Source organism: Palaemon carinicauda, chromosome 28 (genome assembly GCF_036898095.1).
Source record: "Palaemon carinicauda isolate YSFRI2023 chromosome 28, ASM3689809v2, whole genome shotgun sequence".
Taxonomy (NCBI): Eukaryota; Metazoa; Arthropoda; class Malacostraca; order Decapoda; family Palaemonidae; genus Palaemon; species Palaemon carinicauda.
In genome coordinates, this window is record NC_090752.1 from 1,193,980 (window position 1) to 1,209,541 (window position 15,562).

General features: G+C 35.7%; 1 long non-coding RNA gene across 1 annotated transcript; it reads left to right on the top strand.

Annotated features, from left to right (window-relative positions):
* The first annotated feature begins 1,683 nt into the window (after nt 1–1,683).
* LOC137621420 (uncharacterized) lies at nt 1,684–14,302 on the top strand. Its single transcript, XR_011040211.1, has 3 exons — nt 1,684–1,976; nt 12,406–13,208; nt 13,275–14,302. It is a non-coding gene; the product is annotated as an uncharacterized lncRNA (long non-coding RNA).
* The last annotated feature ends 1,260 nt before the right edge of the window (nt 14,303–15,562 follow it).

Sequence of the window (15,562 nt, forward strand, 5' to 3'; positions counted from 1 at the left end):
CTCTCTCTCTCTCTCTCTCTCTCTCTCTATATGTTATTTATTTGATATGTCTGTACAAGTTTTGTACGTGATGAAATACTTCATATTCGCAATCAAAACTCTCTCTATTCTACCAAAAACCATCTTTGCCATTCGAAAGACGTGGCATTAATTGAAAGAGAATGAAAACGTTTTAGTCTCATCTACGAATTCATTTCAAGGAATTTCAGTGACACGTAACCAATAAACTGTATTTTCATATCGTTCTACTTCATGTTCTTATATGCCTAATTTTTCCTGCAGTCTATTTAATAATAATAGCGAAAAACATATTTTTTTGCCATTATTGTAATTTGTAAGTATATATATATATATATATATATATATATATATATATATATATATATATATATATATATATATATATATATATATATATATATATATCCAGAAGTGAGCAGAAGAACATATTAAGCTAACCGTCTATTCTTCCAAAGGTTTACGGGCTGTCCAGGACGAGAGCATGGCAATCTCCAGGACAAGAGCATGGCAATCTCCAGGACAAGAGCATGGCAATCTCCAGGACAAGAGCATGGCAATCTCCAGGTCAAGAGCATGGCAATCTCCAGGACAAGAGCATGGCAATCTTCATGGACAATAGCATGGCAATCTCCACGGACAAGAGTATGGCAATCTCCACGGACAATAGCATGGCAATCTCCAGGACAAGAGCATGGCAATCTCCAGGTCAAGAGCATGGCAATCTCCACGGACAATAGCATGGCAATCTTCATGGACAATAGCATGGCAATCTCCACGGACAATAGCATGGCAATCTCCAGGACAAGAGCATGGCAATCTCCAGGACAAGAGCATGGCAATCTCCACGGACGAACGAACTTCGAAAACAAAACTTCAAAATGATAATGAAAAGGACTCCATTAGTCGTCACAAATAATCTCTAGACAGACATTGAGGATGACAGTCGAAAGAAATATGCTTGTAAAATAACTGGTTGTATTAAAAAAAAAAAAAGAAGAAACAGAAATAAAAACAAAAGACTAAGGAATGTGTTTGTGTGTGGGTGCTATTCTGTCAGACCGTCACTACCTCAAACCTAAGAAGAATTATGTAGAATAATGTTTATATACTATTGTTTTTTTTTTTATTGTTTGGGGGGTATGAATAGATTGTATTTATAGTGAGAAGTTTCATGGTATATATATATATGTTCAATTTGTGGAAAAAAATAACACCTGCCCTGTAGGAAATAGCTCAAACTTAAGTAGGCAACTTTGCAGACGAACTAATCTGAGAAGTGTATAATATATTTGTAGCTTCGTTTAAGAGCTAAATGTAATCACATTTATAAGTTCTAGTTATGACATTAGGCATAATATACCTTAATAAGAACTCAATTTACCACTAGGTAATGTACCGTATACGTTTGACGTTTCAATACACGTATGGAACCAGGTCGAAGAATGCCACCCGAGCCAGGGTTGCCAGGTTGGCCTTTTTCGGGCCAAAAAACTCCAAATTTGGACCTTTTTCGTGCTAGATACCTAAATTCGGCCTTTTGAAAATGGGTTAGTTTTAAATTCTATATTTTCGGCCTTTTTCTACTATTAGCTTGGCCTTTTAAAGCTTCAGTTGATCAGACTTTGGCCTTTTCTCATTTGGAAAACCTGGCAACCCTGACCCGAGTCCTTTAGATTGCAAAACGTAATTGCAACGGTTGAGTCGCTTGTTGCATCCCGTGTGCCCCACCCAGTCCTTCACAGTTCTCGTGTTATTCAACATACATATCATGTACGAAATGTATATCTTTATTTTTGGCGTTTGTGTGGGCTCCATATGTGGTTACAAATTCAAAACTTGGAGAAACACCCAATTGAAAGAAAAGAGAGATGAGTTGCGGAAAGATATGCTTCGAAAAAGGGATGCGATTCTACTCATTGAAGATGAATTTTAATACAGGATGCATTATATAAAAGGTAGGATACTATGTATGCCAAAGGACTTTTTTTTTTTCTTCAATTAATTTAGGACAAGTATTTTCATTGCGTCTGTACTTGCCCGGTTTACCAAGCCAATATCTACATCTACACATCATTTATGGACATTTCCGTATTAATGTGGGTTAAAACGGGACATTTCTATGCATTATATAAAAGGTAGGATACTATAGATGCAAAAGGACCCTTTTTTCCAATTATTTTAGGTCAAGTATTTTCATTGCGTCCGTACTTGCCCGGTTTACCAAGCCAATATCTACATCTACGCATCATTTATGGACATTTCCGTATTAATGTGGGTTAAAACGGGACATTTCTATGCATTATATAAAAGGTAGGATACTATAGATCCCAAAGGACTTTTTATGTCCAATTATTTTAGGTCAAGTAGTTTCATTGCGTCTATGCCTGGGTTGCCATTCGTACAATAGTTATCGTAAATGTACGATTATTTTGGGTCCGGTACGATGTACGATACATACTTTGGGTGTATACAATGTATGTGTGTGTGTTTGATTAAGCAATTATGCTAAAATACCTTGAAATAAGCTATATATGTTACTCCTTAATAATCATGTTCAAAGTGTGTACGATAATTTTGGTTTAAAAAACGACAATTTTATCATTATTATTATTATTATTATTATTATTATTATTATTATTATTATTATTATTATTATTATTATTATTATTAATATTAAAATTATTATTATTATTATTATTATTATTATTATTATTATTATTATTATTATTATTATTATTATTAATATCCAGTGGAAATAATCTGGTAACCCTGCTCTACAGTAATTATAAAAAAGGTAGGATACTATAGATCCCAAAGGACTTTTTTTTCAATTAATTTAGGACAATTATTTTCATTGCGTCAATACTTGCCCGGTTTACTAAGCCAATATCTACATCTACGCATCATTTATGGTCAGGTCAGGTCAGGATAGGGATAGGGAAGTGGGGAATAGGGGATAAGGATAAGGAAGAGTACCCCTGGATACAATCTCAGTTTATAGCCCGAAGGTAGGTACTCGGGAGGGGTAGGAGAAGAAAAAGTGAGAAAAAGAAGTATAGGAGGAGAGTAAAAGAGAGGGGCAGACCCTCTTGCAATGTTAGGTAATAAGGTAGAGTGGATAGAGGAGGAAAGGAAAGGTTTTTTGGTTCACGAAATCATTTATGGACATTTTCGTATTAATGTGGGTTAAGACGGGATATTTCTATTTGGTGAAAGATACATAGAGAGGAAGAGATAAATTGTATACCTTATTTGGAGAAAAAGACGAAACAATATATAAAAAAAAAGATAAAATAAAACCACCTAGAAGTTATCAGAGGCTTGTTGCTAGGGCGCCGGTCTATTGCCTTACAGATATTATTATTATTATTATTATTATTATTATTATTATTATTATTATTATTATTATTATTATTATTATTATTATTCCTAGTTTCATTAATCGTCCTAATTTTGGGCATGAAAATAAATGTTCAGTATTATCTACATCGTAGTTTAGGTCACACAAAAAATTATCTTCATATTATTATTATTATTATTATTATTATTATTATTATTATTATTATTATTATTATTATTATTATTTCTAGTTTCATTAATTGTCATAATTTTGGGCATGAAAATAAATGTTTATTATCTACATCCTGGTTTAGGTCGCACAAATTATCTTCATATTTTCCCCTGAAATATGCTTTTAAATTGAGTATATTTAATCTTTTCTGCATTATAAGGACTGCCTTATCCAGATATATTTATCGGATATAAGGCTGTGAGCCATTTCCTTCTATAAATCTTATTTTTTCCCCCTCACTTTTTCTTCAATGGTTTCTTCTAGTTTTCTTCATAATTCTTTTCTTGTTTTTTTTCTGTCCTCTCCCAACTGAATAGATTTAACATGTTAAAGATTACGATGTTATGAATGCTTTTTTTCTTTTTTTCCCCATAATTCTTTTCTTGGTTTTTATCTGTCCTCTCCCAACTGAATAGATTTAACATGTTAAAGATTACGATGTTATTAATGCTTTTTTTTCTTTTTTTTTTTCCCCATAATTCTTTTCTTGGTTTTTATCTGTCCTCTCCCAACTGAATAGATTTAACATGTTAAAGATTACGATGTTATAAATGCTTTTTTTTTCTTTTTTTTTCCCCATAATTCTTTTCTTGGTTTTTATCTGTCCTCTCCCAACTGAATAGATTTAACATGTTAAAGATTACGATGTTATTAATGCTTTTTTTTTCTTTTTTTTCCCATAATTCTTTTCTTGGTTTTTTTTAGTTCTTTTCCCCCAACTGAATAGATTTAACATGTTAAAGATTACGATGTTATAAATGCTTTTTTTTTCTTTTTTTTCCCATAATTCTTTTCTTGGTTTTTTTTAGTTCTTTTCCCCCAACTGAATAGATTTAACATGTTAAAGATTACGATGTTATTAATGCTTTTTTTCCTTTTTTTTTCCCCATAATTCTTTTCTTGGTTTTTTTTAGTTCTTTTCCCCCAACTGAATAGATTTAACATGTTAAAGATTACGATGTTATAAATGCTTTTTTTTTTTCCCATAATTCTTTTCTTGGTTTTTATCTGTCCTCTCCCAACTGAATAGATTTAACATGTTAAAGATTACGATGTTATTAATGCTTTTTTTTTCTTTTTTTTTTCCCCCATAATTCTTTTCTTGGTTTTTATCTGTCCTCTCCCAACTGAATAGATTTAACATGTTAAAGATTACGATGTTATAAATGCTTTTTTTTTCTTTTTTTTCCCATAATTCTTTTCTTGGTTTTTTTTAGTTCTTTTCCCCCAACTGAATAGATTTAACATGTTAAAGATTACGATGTTATTAATGCTTTTTTTCCTTTTTTTTTCCCCATAATTCTTTTCTTGGTTTTTTTTAGTTCTTTTCCCCCAACTGAATAGATTTAACATGTTAAAGATTACGATGTTATAAATGCTTTTTTTTTCCCCATAATTCTTTTCTTGGTTTTTATCTGTCCTCTCCCAACTGAATAGATTAGTTAACATGTTAAAGATTACGATGTTATTAATGTTTTTTTCTTTTTTTTCCCCATAATTCTTTTCTTGGTTTTTATCTGTCCTCTCCCAACTGAATAGATTTAACATGTTAAAGATTACGATGTTATAAATGCTTTTTTTTTTCTTTTTTTTCCCCCATAATTCTTTTCTTGGTTTTTTTCTGTCCTCTCCCAACTGAATAGATTTAACATGTTAAAGATTACGATGTTATTAATGTTTTTTTCTTTTTTTTCCCCATAATTCTTTTCTTGGTTTTTATCTGTCCTCTCCCAACTGAATAGATTTAACATGTTAAAGATTACGATGTTATAAATGCTTTTTTTTCTTTCTTTTTTTTTCCCCATAATTCTTTTCTTGTTTTTTATCTGTCCTCTCCCAACTGAATAGATTTAACATGTTAAAGATTACGATGTTATAAATGCTTTTTTTTCTTTTTATTTCCCCATAATTCTTTTCTTGGTTTTTATCTGTCCTCTCCCAACTGAATAGATTTAACATGTTAAAGATTACGATGTTATTAATGCTTTTTTTTCTTTTCTTTTTTCCCCATAATTCTTTTCTTGGTTTTTATCTGTCCTCTCCCAACTGAATAGATTTAACATGTTAAAGATTACGATGTTATTAATGCTTTTTTTTCTTTTTTTTTCCCATAATTCTTTTCTTGGTTTTTATCTGTCTTCTCCCAACTGAATAGATTTAACATGTTAAAGATTACGATGTTATTAATGCTTTTTTTCTTTTTTTTCCCCATAATTCTTTTCTTGGGTTTTTTCTGTCCTCTCCCAACTGAATAGATTTAACATGTTAAAGATTACGATGTTATTAATGCTTTTTTTTTTCTTTTTAATAAGTATAAGATTAGACTAAGAAGCTTTGCACCTATCTATTAAGTGATAGAGTATCCGCAAATCTATTTTACCGAGTGAATAGTGATTAGTTAAATGAAGTTTTTCCTATTTTAATGAATAATATTCTAAAGATAAAAGTTAACCAGTTCTTCAAACCATTGTTCTCTATTCTTAGGTAGTGCCATAGCCTCTGTACTATGGTCTTACACTGCCTTGGGTTAGAGTTCTCTTGCTTGAGGGTACACTCTAGCACACTTTTCTATTTAGTTTCTCTTCCTCTTGTTCTGTTAAAGTTTTCATAGTTTAAATAGGAAATATTTATTTTAATAATGTTACTATTCCTAAAATATTTTATTTTTCCTTATTTCCTTTCCTCACTGGGCTATTTTCCCTGTTGGGGCCCCCGGGCTTATAGCATCCTGCTTTTCCAACTAGGGTTGTAGCTTAGAATATAATAATAATAATAATAATAATAATAATAATAAGAATAAGTATGTTGAATGTAGTTTTGCCTGATAACTATAATTCCAATCACAGATTTTATGCCGTAGCCAACTTTATCTGCCTTTGTACCCTAGTTATAATGAAACCAGTTAGCTGTCTCCTACGGTACCCTAAGGTACCCATACATAACTTGATTTTGATTGCTGTGTCCTTTCTGGTGTCCCTCCTTTCCAGTTGGGCGCCCTGGAGCCTTTGTATATCAACGGCCTTTACCTCTAGGGTGGATAAAAAATGGACTCCAACTAACTTAAGCTTTCAGCGGCCAGATCCTCCCGCTTGCATTGAAAATGGACACCAACTAACCTAAAATCCCCCCCCCCCCAACCTAACCCACAAGTCGTGTCCTTACCTAGCTTGGACCCCTCTTATGATGCCGTATTCTTAGTCGCCCGTCATTTATATAGGTGACTGCTATCATGCATTCACCCATTTTGCCCCTTACGGGTATATGTATGATAGCGGCCACCTGTAGTTACAATTAGAATATGGCAGTGGAAGTGGCGGTCGCAGGGGGTTGTCAGCCCCACTGTTCGCTAAGTAAGTAAGGCCATGGCTTGTAGGTTAGGTTAGGGAGGAAAGTTTAGGTTAGTTGATGTCAATTTTAAATCCCCACTGAAGGAACTGGCCGCTGATATATAAAGGCTCCCCCCCTAACCTAACCTATGAGCCGTTTCCTTACCTACTTACCTAACGGGGTTTAGGCCCTGCAACCTCCCCCTTACACTGCCGTATTCTTAGCCGTCATCATACATACAGGTGATCGCCATCATACATATACTCCAGCGGCCTTTTTCTTGTGCATTAATTGAAGTAGCATTTCTAGATATGAAACATCCTATAGTCAATTCTTATTAGTGAGGCAGATTTGCACCGACTCGCAACAGTGCCCTTTTAGCTCGGAAAAGTTTCCTGAACGCTGATAGGTTAGAATTATCTTGTCCAACCAATCAGCGATCAGGAAACTTTTCCAAGCTAAAAGGGCACCCCTGCGAGTCGGTGCAAATCTGCCTTACTAAAAAGACTTGACTATAGGATACGTGTTAACTCTTAGCACCTGTCCAATATAAATTGAAAAGTACTCATAACCTCATAATTTTTTTTTTTATTCAGAATTTCTCTGTGTATATCTAGTAGTAGTCATAAGGTTTTTTTTTTTTTTTTTTTAGTATATTACAACATTAGTTAAGATTTGTGAAATAACACAAAAAGATCTTTTCAAACCCACTTATTTTGATTCTCATAGCCTATATGAGGTTGATTTAGCTAAGGCGTTATTTAGATCTATGTTATTATTATTATTATTATTATTATTATTATTATTATTATTATTATTATTATTTGCTAAGCTACAACCCTCGTTGGAAAAGCAGGATGCTATAAGCCCAGGGGTGCCAACAGAGAAAATAGCCCAGTGATGAAAGGAAACAAGGAAAAATAAAATTTTAAGAAGAGTAACATTCAAATAAATATTTCCTATATAAACGATAAAAAACTAATAAGACAAGGGGCGGAGAAACTAGACAGAACAGCGTGTCTGAGTGTACCCTCAAGCAAGAGAACTCTAACCCAAGACAGTGGAAGACCATGGTACAGTGGCTATGGCACTACCCGAGACTAGAGAACAATTGTTTGATTTTGGAGTGTCTGATTATAGGTTATGCATGCTAAATTGTGGGTTTGAAGAGACCTTTTTATTTATGCCATTTACAAATTCCTATTTAACCCTTTCACCCCCAGGCTATTTGGAACTTTCCAACCCTTAACCCCCAGGCATTTCTTTTTTTCAAGCACATTTTGCAATATATCTTTTTTAAATTGCTTTAACAGCCTTAATTTTCGTCATAGAGAGGTCAGGTTGGTTTCATTCTTTTGGAAAATGCCTGAAGTTTCTCATAAAGTTACCAAAAATATGCAAAAAAAAAAATTTAAATAGGAGATTTTTGCAAGGACATACAAGTACGTCCATGGGGGTAAATGGATGAGTTTTGTCAAACATACCAGTATGTCCATTGGGGGTAAAAGGGTTAATACCGTACACTATTCTACATTAAAATTGTAGTTTTTGTCGGGTATGATGAGGGCCATGCCCCATAACTCATTTTCAACCCCATCGCTAAGAATATGGCGGTCTAATTATAAATATTATTATTATTATTATTATTATTATTATTATTATTATTATTATTATTATTTGCTAAGCTACAACACTAGTTGGGAGAGTAGGATGCTATAAGCCTAAGGGCCCTAACAGGGAAAATAGCCCATTGAGGAAAGGAAATAAGGAAAAACTATAAGAGAAGTTTGGGAATAATAATAATATTTAGATAAATCTTTCATATATTAACTATAAAAACTTGAAAATAACAAGTCTAAACACTTCAAAATAACAAGAAGAGAAACAAAATAGAATAGTGTGCTCGAGTGTACCCTCAAGCAAGAAATCTCTAATCCAAGACAGTGGGAGACATGTCTCCCTTAGTAAACTTTACAGTATTTCATAGGGAAGATACTTCACCAAATGTTTTTTTATAAAATATAAAGTGGTCCTGAGAGGAATTGAAAGATGAATGTTCTAATAAAATTTTCTAGGCACAAAGTACAGTAAGTTTTGCTTGACTGGAAGTTGTCTATAGATAACACAGTACATAAACTTGAAAGCAAAACAGAATGAAATACTGATTGTTCCGACACTAATATAAACCCTCGCTTTGTATAGGGATTATACTTTCAGCGAAGCTGGAAGACTAGCCATAAGACTTTTAGCGAGTTGTAACCAACCTACTGCTAGTTAATGGGTAGCTGTCTACCACTCTCACACACACCTGTGTTGTCTCGTCTCTTTTTACTTTTGGCTCGGTGAGAGTAGACGTTCGTTTCTCCTTGTGCCCAACTTTTTTTTTTTCTTTTTTTTTACTGGCCTTTGACTTTTCTATGATTTACGTGTGTTTTTATAGACTGTATATTTAAACATGTAATGTTTTCATCTATATATAAACATTCTTATATCATTATAGTATAAGTGTTGCTGTTTTGGTGCCAGCGTAGTGCGGCGTTTCTCGAGGGCGGAGAAACGTCTTACGGTCTCTTCCCCCCTTTGACGCCTAAAAAACAGTAGGCTAGTGGCCTCCTCCGCTTCTCCGAGTACAGTGACCCAGCCTCCACTGTAGGGGAGTCGCCCTCTTGTGGTTTCTCAATTTCCATTCGAAGGCTGGTGTTGCTTGCTCTCTGCGAGTTCATCAGAGGGAAGGCCGCTTGCGTCCTACTCAAAGCTTGACATCGGTCTTGCTCCTCTTCACTGACGACGCCTCACTTCCTTGCTCTACGTTTATCGGCAAAGGGAGTGTATAGTCTTTAGTACAGTATGTTCCTGTACCTCTCATGGACACTTTCCTGTCCGTGGGTTAGGTTGTTCTCCTGAGTGGTTTTTCTCCAGCTAAATTTGAATTGAATTGTTTTAATCTAATTTTGATACAGCACTAATGATGCCCCTCTCCTTCGTTTGGTGATGGCAGCCGGTGAAGGGAGTGCTTAGTCTTTAGCATATTCCTGTGCCTCTCGAGGACATCTTTCCTTTTCGCGAGTTAGGTTTTCCTCCCGAGGGTTTTTTTTTCCATTCTTTTTGTATTTTCCTCATTGCTAGCGATGCCGTATTTCTTCATTTAGTTAAGTCAGCTGATGCAAGGAGTGTGAAGTCGGATGTCCCTGTTCCTGGGGGAGTTGCTGTTCTGGCCAAGTCTCCACCTTCTTCGCCTACGGCAGTTCCTGACTATCACGCTGACGATGGCCTTTTCCCATTCGCGGGATCGGTCCTCTCTGGTGCAATTGCTATTTATAACTCCTCGGAGTCCTTTGGAGGGAACACAGAAACAATCTTCAGCTTTTCTCAGGTAACACTCAATGTCGACATTTGATTTGAGCTATAGCTCATTGAAGGGAAGCAGAGAGTGCTTCCCGGAGGTTCGCCTCCAGGTGCTGGAACTTTCCCGTCTGAAGGAGAGACCCTTCACCAGCCACTGTTTGGCAATCTTCCTGCTTGTGGGGATAATTGCCGACAGTGGCAGCCTCGTCCCTGGTGTGTTTTTTGGCTTCATTTCTTGGATCGCTTAACTCTACCATCTGCGATCCTCACTTCAAACAAGCACTTTGCTCTTCCCTGTGAGACTCCTTCTCTGTTCATCGGAGATACTAGTATCCTCATCTAGACGACAGATCATCATCCTTCGGTCTCTTCGAGTTGCGCTACTTCGGTAGTGCTTCCCACGACATGCAGTTAAGGGAGTTTAGCACACACTTCCTTCTTGGAACCTAGCCCAGCACTCTCCATGGATGGCTGGGTATAGCACAAGTGTCAATTTTGGCTCTTAAAATCACACCCAGCTCTCAGAACTTGTGGTTTCACACAAGTACTGTACAGTCCTTTTCGTTCCCGCAGTCTTAATCATTGGCTCTCCAGTCCTTGTCAGTGTTCAAGAATGTTGTCTTCATACCACGATCACTACTAGTACTACTTCTTCTACTATTAGTGGGCTGATGTGTCGTGTGCCTCAGGGACGAAGTCACCTCTTCCGTTACATCACTTTTTGGTACATGTTTCTTTACATGCCGACACCCTCAGTGATAAAACCTTCGTTAGTTGTGCATGCGCTCTGTGGACAACATACTTGTGTTCTCTTCCACCAAAGAGGAACACCTCCGTCACTTGTGCATCGTGTTTGACCACATACAACAGAACGGCCTTGTAGTCCTGTATGACAAGTGTGCCTTTGGCACCAACAAACTATCATTCTTAGGGCACCGCATCACTCCTGAAGGAATCCCCCACCTAAACGCTACCCCCAGGCAGGTAGCTCATAGTTCTACACAGCGGTTGCTGCAGCAGGAGTGTTCCTTCATCTCGCCTCTGCTGCCTTTCTCATATGATTTGGAGTGAATCTTGTGAACATAATCCTTTGGAGTTATTTGCTTCCCTCCTCTCCTTAGGTTCGAGAACTTATTGAATCTCTGTCACAGATTTTGGACCAAATCCTTGGCCCTTCACACCTGCATCGGTAGACAAACCTGCGGGTTTTTTCTTTTTTCTTTCCCTCTTGTCTAGAGGATCAAACTAAGTTCATGCTCTCCTACTTCTCTTCTGAAGGTGCTGAAGGTTGTGTCACCGCTGGTGTTGTTACTGTAGAATTTGAAAAGTCCCCTGTGGTCTTTTCCTCCAACTGAATAGAGTACACAAACTGCTGGTCAGGATGATGGGCTGAGCCCTTCTTTTCCCCTTTCCATGTTGCCTGACCGATCTCTCTTCTCATACGAGGGAGAGAGCACGAGAAGCAGTCTAGTATTGAGAACACAACCTAGACTGGTAAGGTGTCTTGACATGCAGTAAGGCGCATGGTTGATCGTGATAAAGGACCCCAGCCTTTACCTTTTCCTTCTTCCCCTTAATCATTGCAGTACATCTTGGTGTCCCCTCAAGGAGACTTCTGTTCCAAATGGAGAGAAGTTGGCTTTTGGTGGGGTAAGAGGTGCCAGTGATCAGTCTCCTCGCTTCACCGAGGTACGAGACATTTCCTTGGAGTGGGATATGTGCCATGTTCTCATGTCTTATGCCTACCCCATATGAGCCTTAGAGATGAGAGTCTAATCTTTAGACAGTCTTTTGGCTAACCATACCTTTGGCTAGGTAAGTTAGTCCTCTGTATTTTTGTGAATTTCTCATCAAAAGGGTTTTCAAGCTCTGCATTTAATGTAATGCTAAGGAAAAAGCCAATCTTCTATTTAAGCTGTCAAGTTTTGAGTACAAAAGTAAACAAATACAGCAAAAAATACACACACTGTCTGCAGGTACTGAAAAAACCTAATGGGTAATCTTCGAAGGCATTGTAGGTGCACAATTAGTCTAAAGTAAAGTGATAGGTTTGTATGATAGAAAATTAGCTTTTATTTTAAGAAATTATATAATTGTTTTACAGTATTTAATTATTTGACAATCTTTTTATAATTTTTCAGAATGGATGCCATCCAGTGGAGCAAAATGTCCTGTGGTGCAAAGTGTTTCCAGACTTGCTGCTATCCAGTGGTGCGAAATGTCCGATGGTGCAAAGTGTTATGGTCAGAGGTGTTGCACAATCAATTTCCTTAACACAGTTTATTTAGCTTTTTAATCGTAAGACTAAGGAATAGTTAGGAATCCACATATTTTATGTAAATATTTATATACAATATATATTATATTGAAACTTATATTTTCTATGTATTTCAAATTAGTTTTATTTCACTGTTTTCAATGAAGTGTTGTTAAACTTTAAAGAGTTTAAATATATTGCTTTTCCATTTTGGATTTGTTTCATGATAGCAAATAATTGTGAGGAAATGTCTACCCATAAGGAGATATGAAATATTTGAAGTTGTTGATGTTAAGCATTAGTCTGTTTTAATTATAAGAGAAAGAAAAATGTATTAATAGTTATTTGCTCGTCTCTTACTGACAAAATCAGAGACAAGTTTTAATTCATAGTTCTTGTTTTTCAATGTGTCAAGTTGCGTTGGCTGTGTCATCGTAAGAACATAGTTTGAGTGAAAAGATTTAAATAAAACAGGGTCCAATTGTGTAGATTGTATGTTAGTTATATCTGTGTTAATACGGTCTTACTATTTTGTTTTAAGGTTTTTTAATATTTAACCACCTTGCCAGGTAGAACTTGGCCCTAACTTTTAATTTATAAGAGAGAGAGAGAGAGAGAGAGAGAGAGAGAGAGAGAGAGAGAGAGAGAGAGAGAGACCACGTCTTTGTCATGCATTAAATGTCACAGGTTAGTGACCTTGATTGCCCTGAAATAAGGTGACTACACGTCTTTGTCATGCGTTAAATGTCACAGGTTAGCGACCTTGATTGCCCTGAAATAAGGTGACTACAAGTATATACAGTATTACATTTGTGTACCTGTGCAAGAACCTTAATGGTGTTGCCTTCAACAGTTTATAAGTTATAATTAAGAAGTACAGTAGGAGTAATACCCAGTCTTTACATGGTTAGACATTAGTTCTGACTATACAGCTGAATATTGAATACAAAAATAACATCCACGTTGCGCCATTTTACGCAACCTACTTCTAAGAGTTACTGTGAGAGATGGAATGATTTTGTTTTTAATCTATGAATTAGTAAACGCATATTGAAAGTTTTTAACTTACAAACTTAACAGGTTCCAAGATGGCTGTTTGTAAGTAGTGTTGTTAACCCTTTCACCCCCAAAGGACGTACTGGTACGTTCTTGCAAAACACTGTTAATTACATGTTTTTTTTACACATTTTTTTATAATTTTATGAGAAACTTCAGGCATTTTCCAAAAGAATGACACCAACCTGACCTCTCTAGGACAAAAATTAAGCCTGTTAGAGCAATTTAAAAAAAATATATAGCAAAATGTGCTCGACATTTAACCTCATGGTGGGGGTAAAAGGGTTAAATTCTGTCCTAGGCTAGGTTTCACCTAACTCATGCCTACGATTTTCATCTACCAAAGTCAACTAATAATCCTGTTTCATATTGCAATTTTTGTCTTGCCTACTGCATTAAATTGTTTGATATCTTTTTATTGCAGAATTTTATTGTGAACTTTTGATGCAATATCTGGGATATATGATTTTTATTGGTGTTTTGTTTGTATTTGAATGTTTTGTAAGTTGACCTGTACATTCATTATGAAAATATCAGTACAGTACTGTTGTATATAACAAAAGTTTATGAATGAAGACTTAGCTTACGTATGAAAATTTTCTTTCGATCCTGCTCAAAGGCTTACTGTACAAGTGGTAGATTATAATCTCATCCCCACCAAAGGGCATTTGTATTTTTCTTTGCAAAGTCAAGCAATTATTTAATGAATGGTTGGTAACAATATGATTTCCTTAATGTTTTTATTTTATTAATTGAAGAAAAAGGAAATGGTAAACTAAATTATCTCATTATAAACTGAAAACAAGCAATGCCATTATTAGAATAAGGATTTTTATAAAATATATTTATATAACTGCCTGATCTTCATAGTACTTTTATTTAAAGCTATGTCGATGGTTACCCCAAAATTAAAGTTTCCTGTTTACTCCCAGTAAAATGCCTTTCCTCTTGTTACTATCCTGCTTTTTGGCAGTTGATTGCAACTAACTATTCCAAGGAACGACGTATTTTCTCGTGCATTTCAGTTTTTGAAACTGAAAACCTGATCATTAGTCTCGACATCACTGGCGATGAAGTGGAAGAGCTTCATGTGTACTGTAGGTAGTAGGTTGGCTAGGGCACCAGCCACCTGATGATATACCACCACTAGAGAGTTATGGGGTCTTTTGACTGGCCAGACAGTACTACATTGGATCCTTTCCTCTGGTTACGGTTCATTTTCCCTTTGCCTACACACTCACATACCGAATAGTCTAGCCTATTCTTTACATATTCTCATCTGTCCTCATACACCTAACAACACTGAGATTGCCAAATAATTCTTCTTACTGCACTGTAATTGTTCAGCAGCCTCTTTCCTCTTTGTTAGGGTAGAAGAGAGACTTTAGCTATGGTAGGCAGTTCTTCTAGGAGAAGGACACTCCAAAATCAAACCATTGCTCTCTAATCTTGGGTAGTGCCATAGCCTCTGAACCATGGTCTTCCACTGTCTTGGTTAGAGTTCTCTTGCTTGAGGGTACAATCAAACACAGTTTTATCTCATATCTTATTTCTCTTCCTCTTGTTTTTTAAAGTTTGTATAGTTTATCACGTGATATTTATTTTAATATTCTTGCTCTTCTTAAAATATTTTATTTTTCCTTTTTTCCTTTCCTCACTGAGCTACTTTCTCTGTTGGAGCCCTTGGGCTTATAGCATCCTGCTTTTCCAACTAGGGTTGTGGCTTAGCAAGTAATAATAATAATAATAACAACATTCACCATCATCGTAACTAATCCACTGCAGGACAAAGGCCTCAGAAATGTCCTTTCTATGCCAGTCCATGCCTGCAAATTTTCTTATCAATCCGTAAACCCAGCCATGAATATGAACATTAGGCGAGCATAGATATAATAAATTTGATTAAAGACCTGCTAATTTTTTTAATCTCCCCTGCTGTTTATATTGCTGTTTCACATACCCCAATGAAGGTTGGATAATGAAGG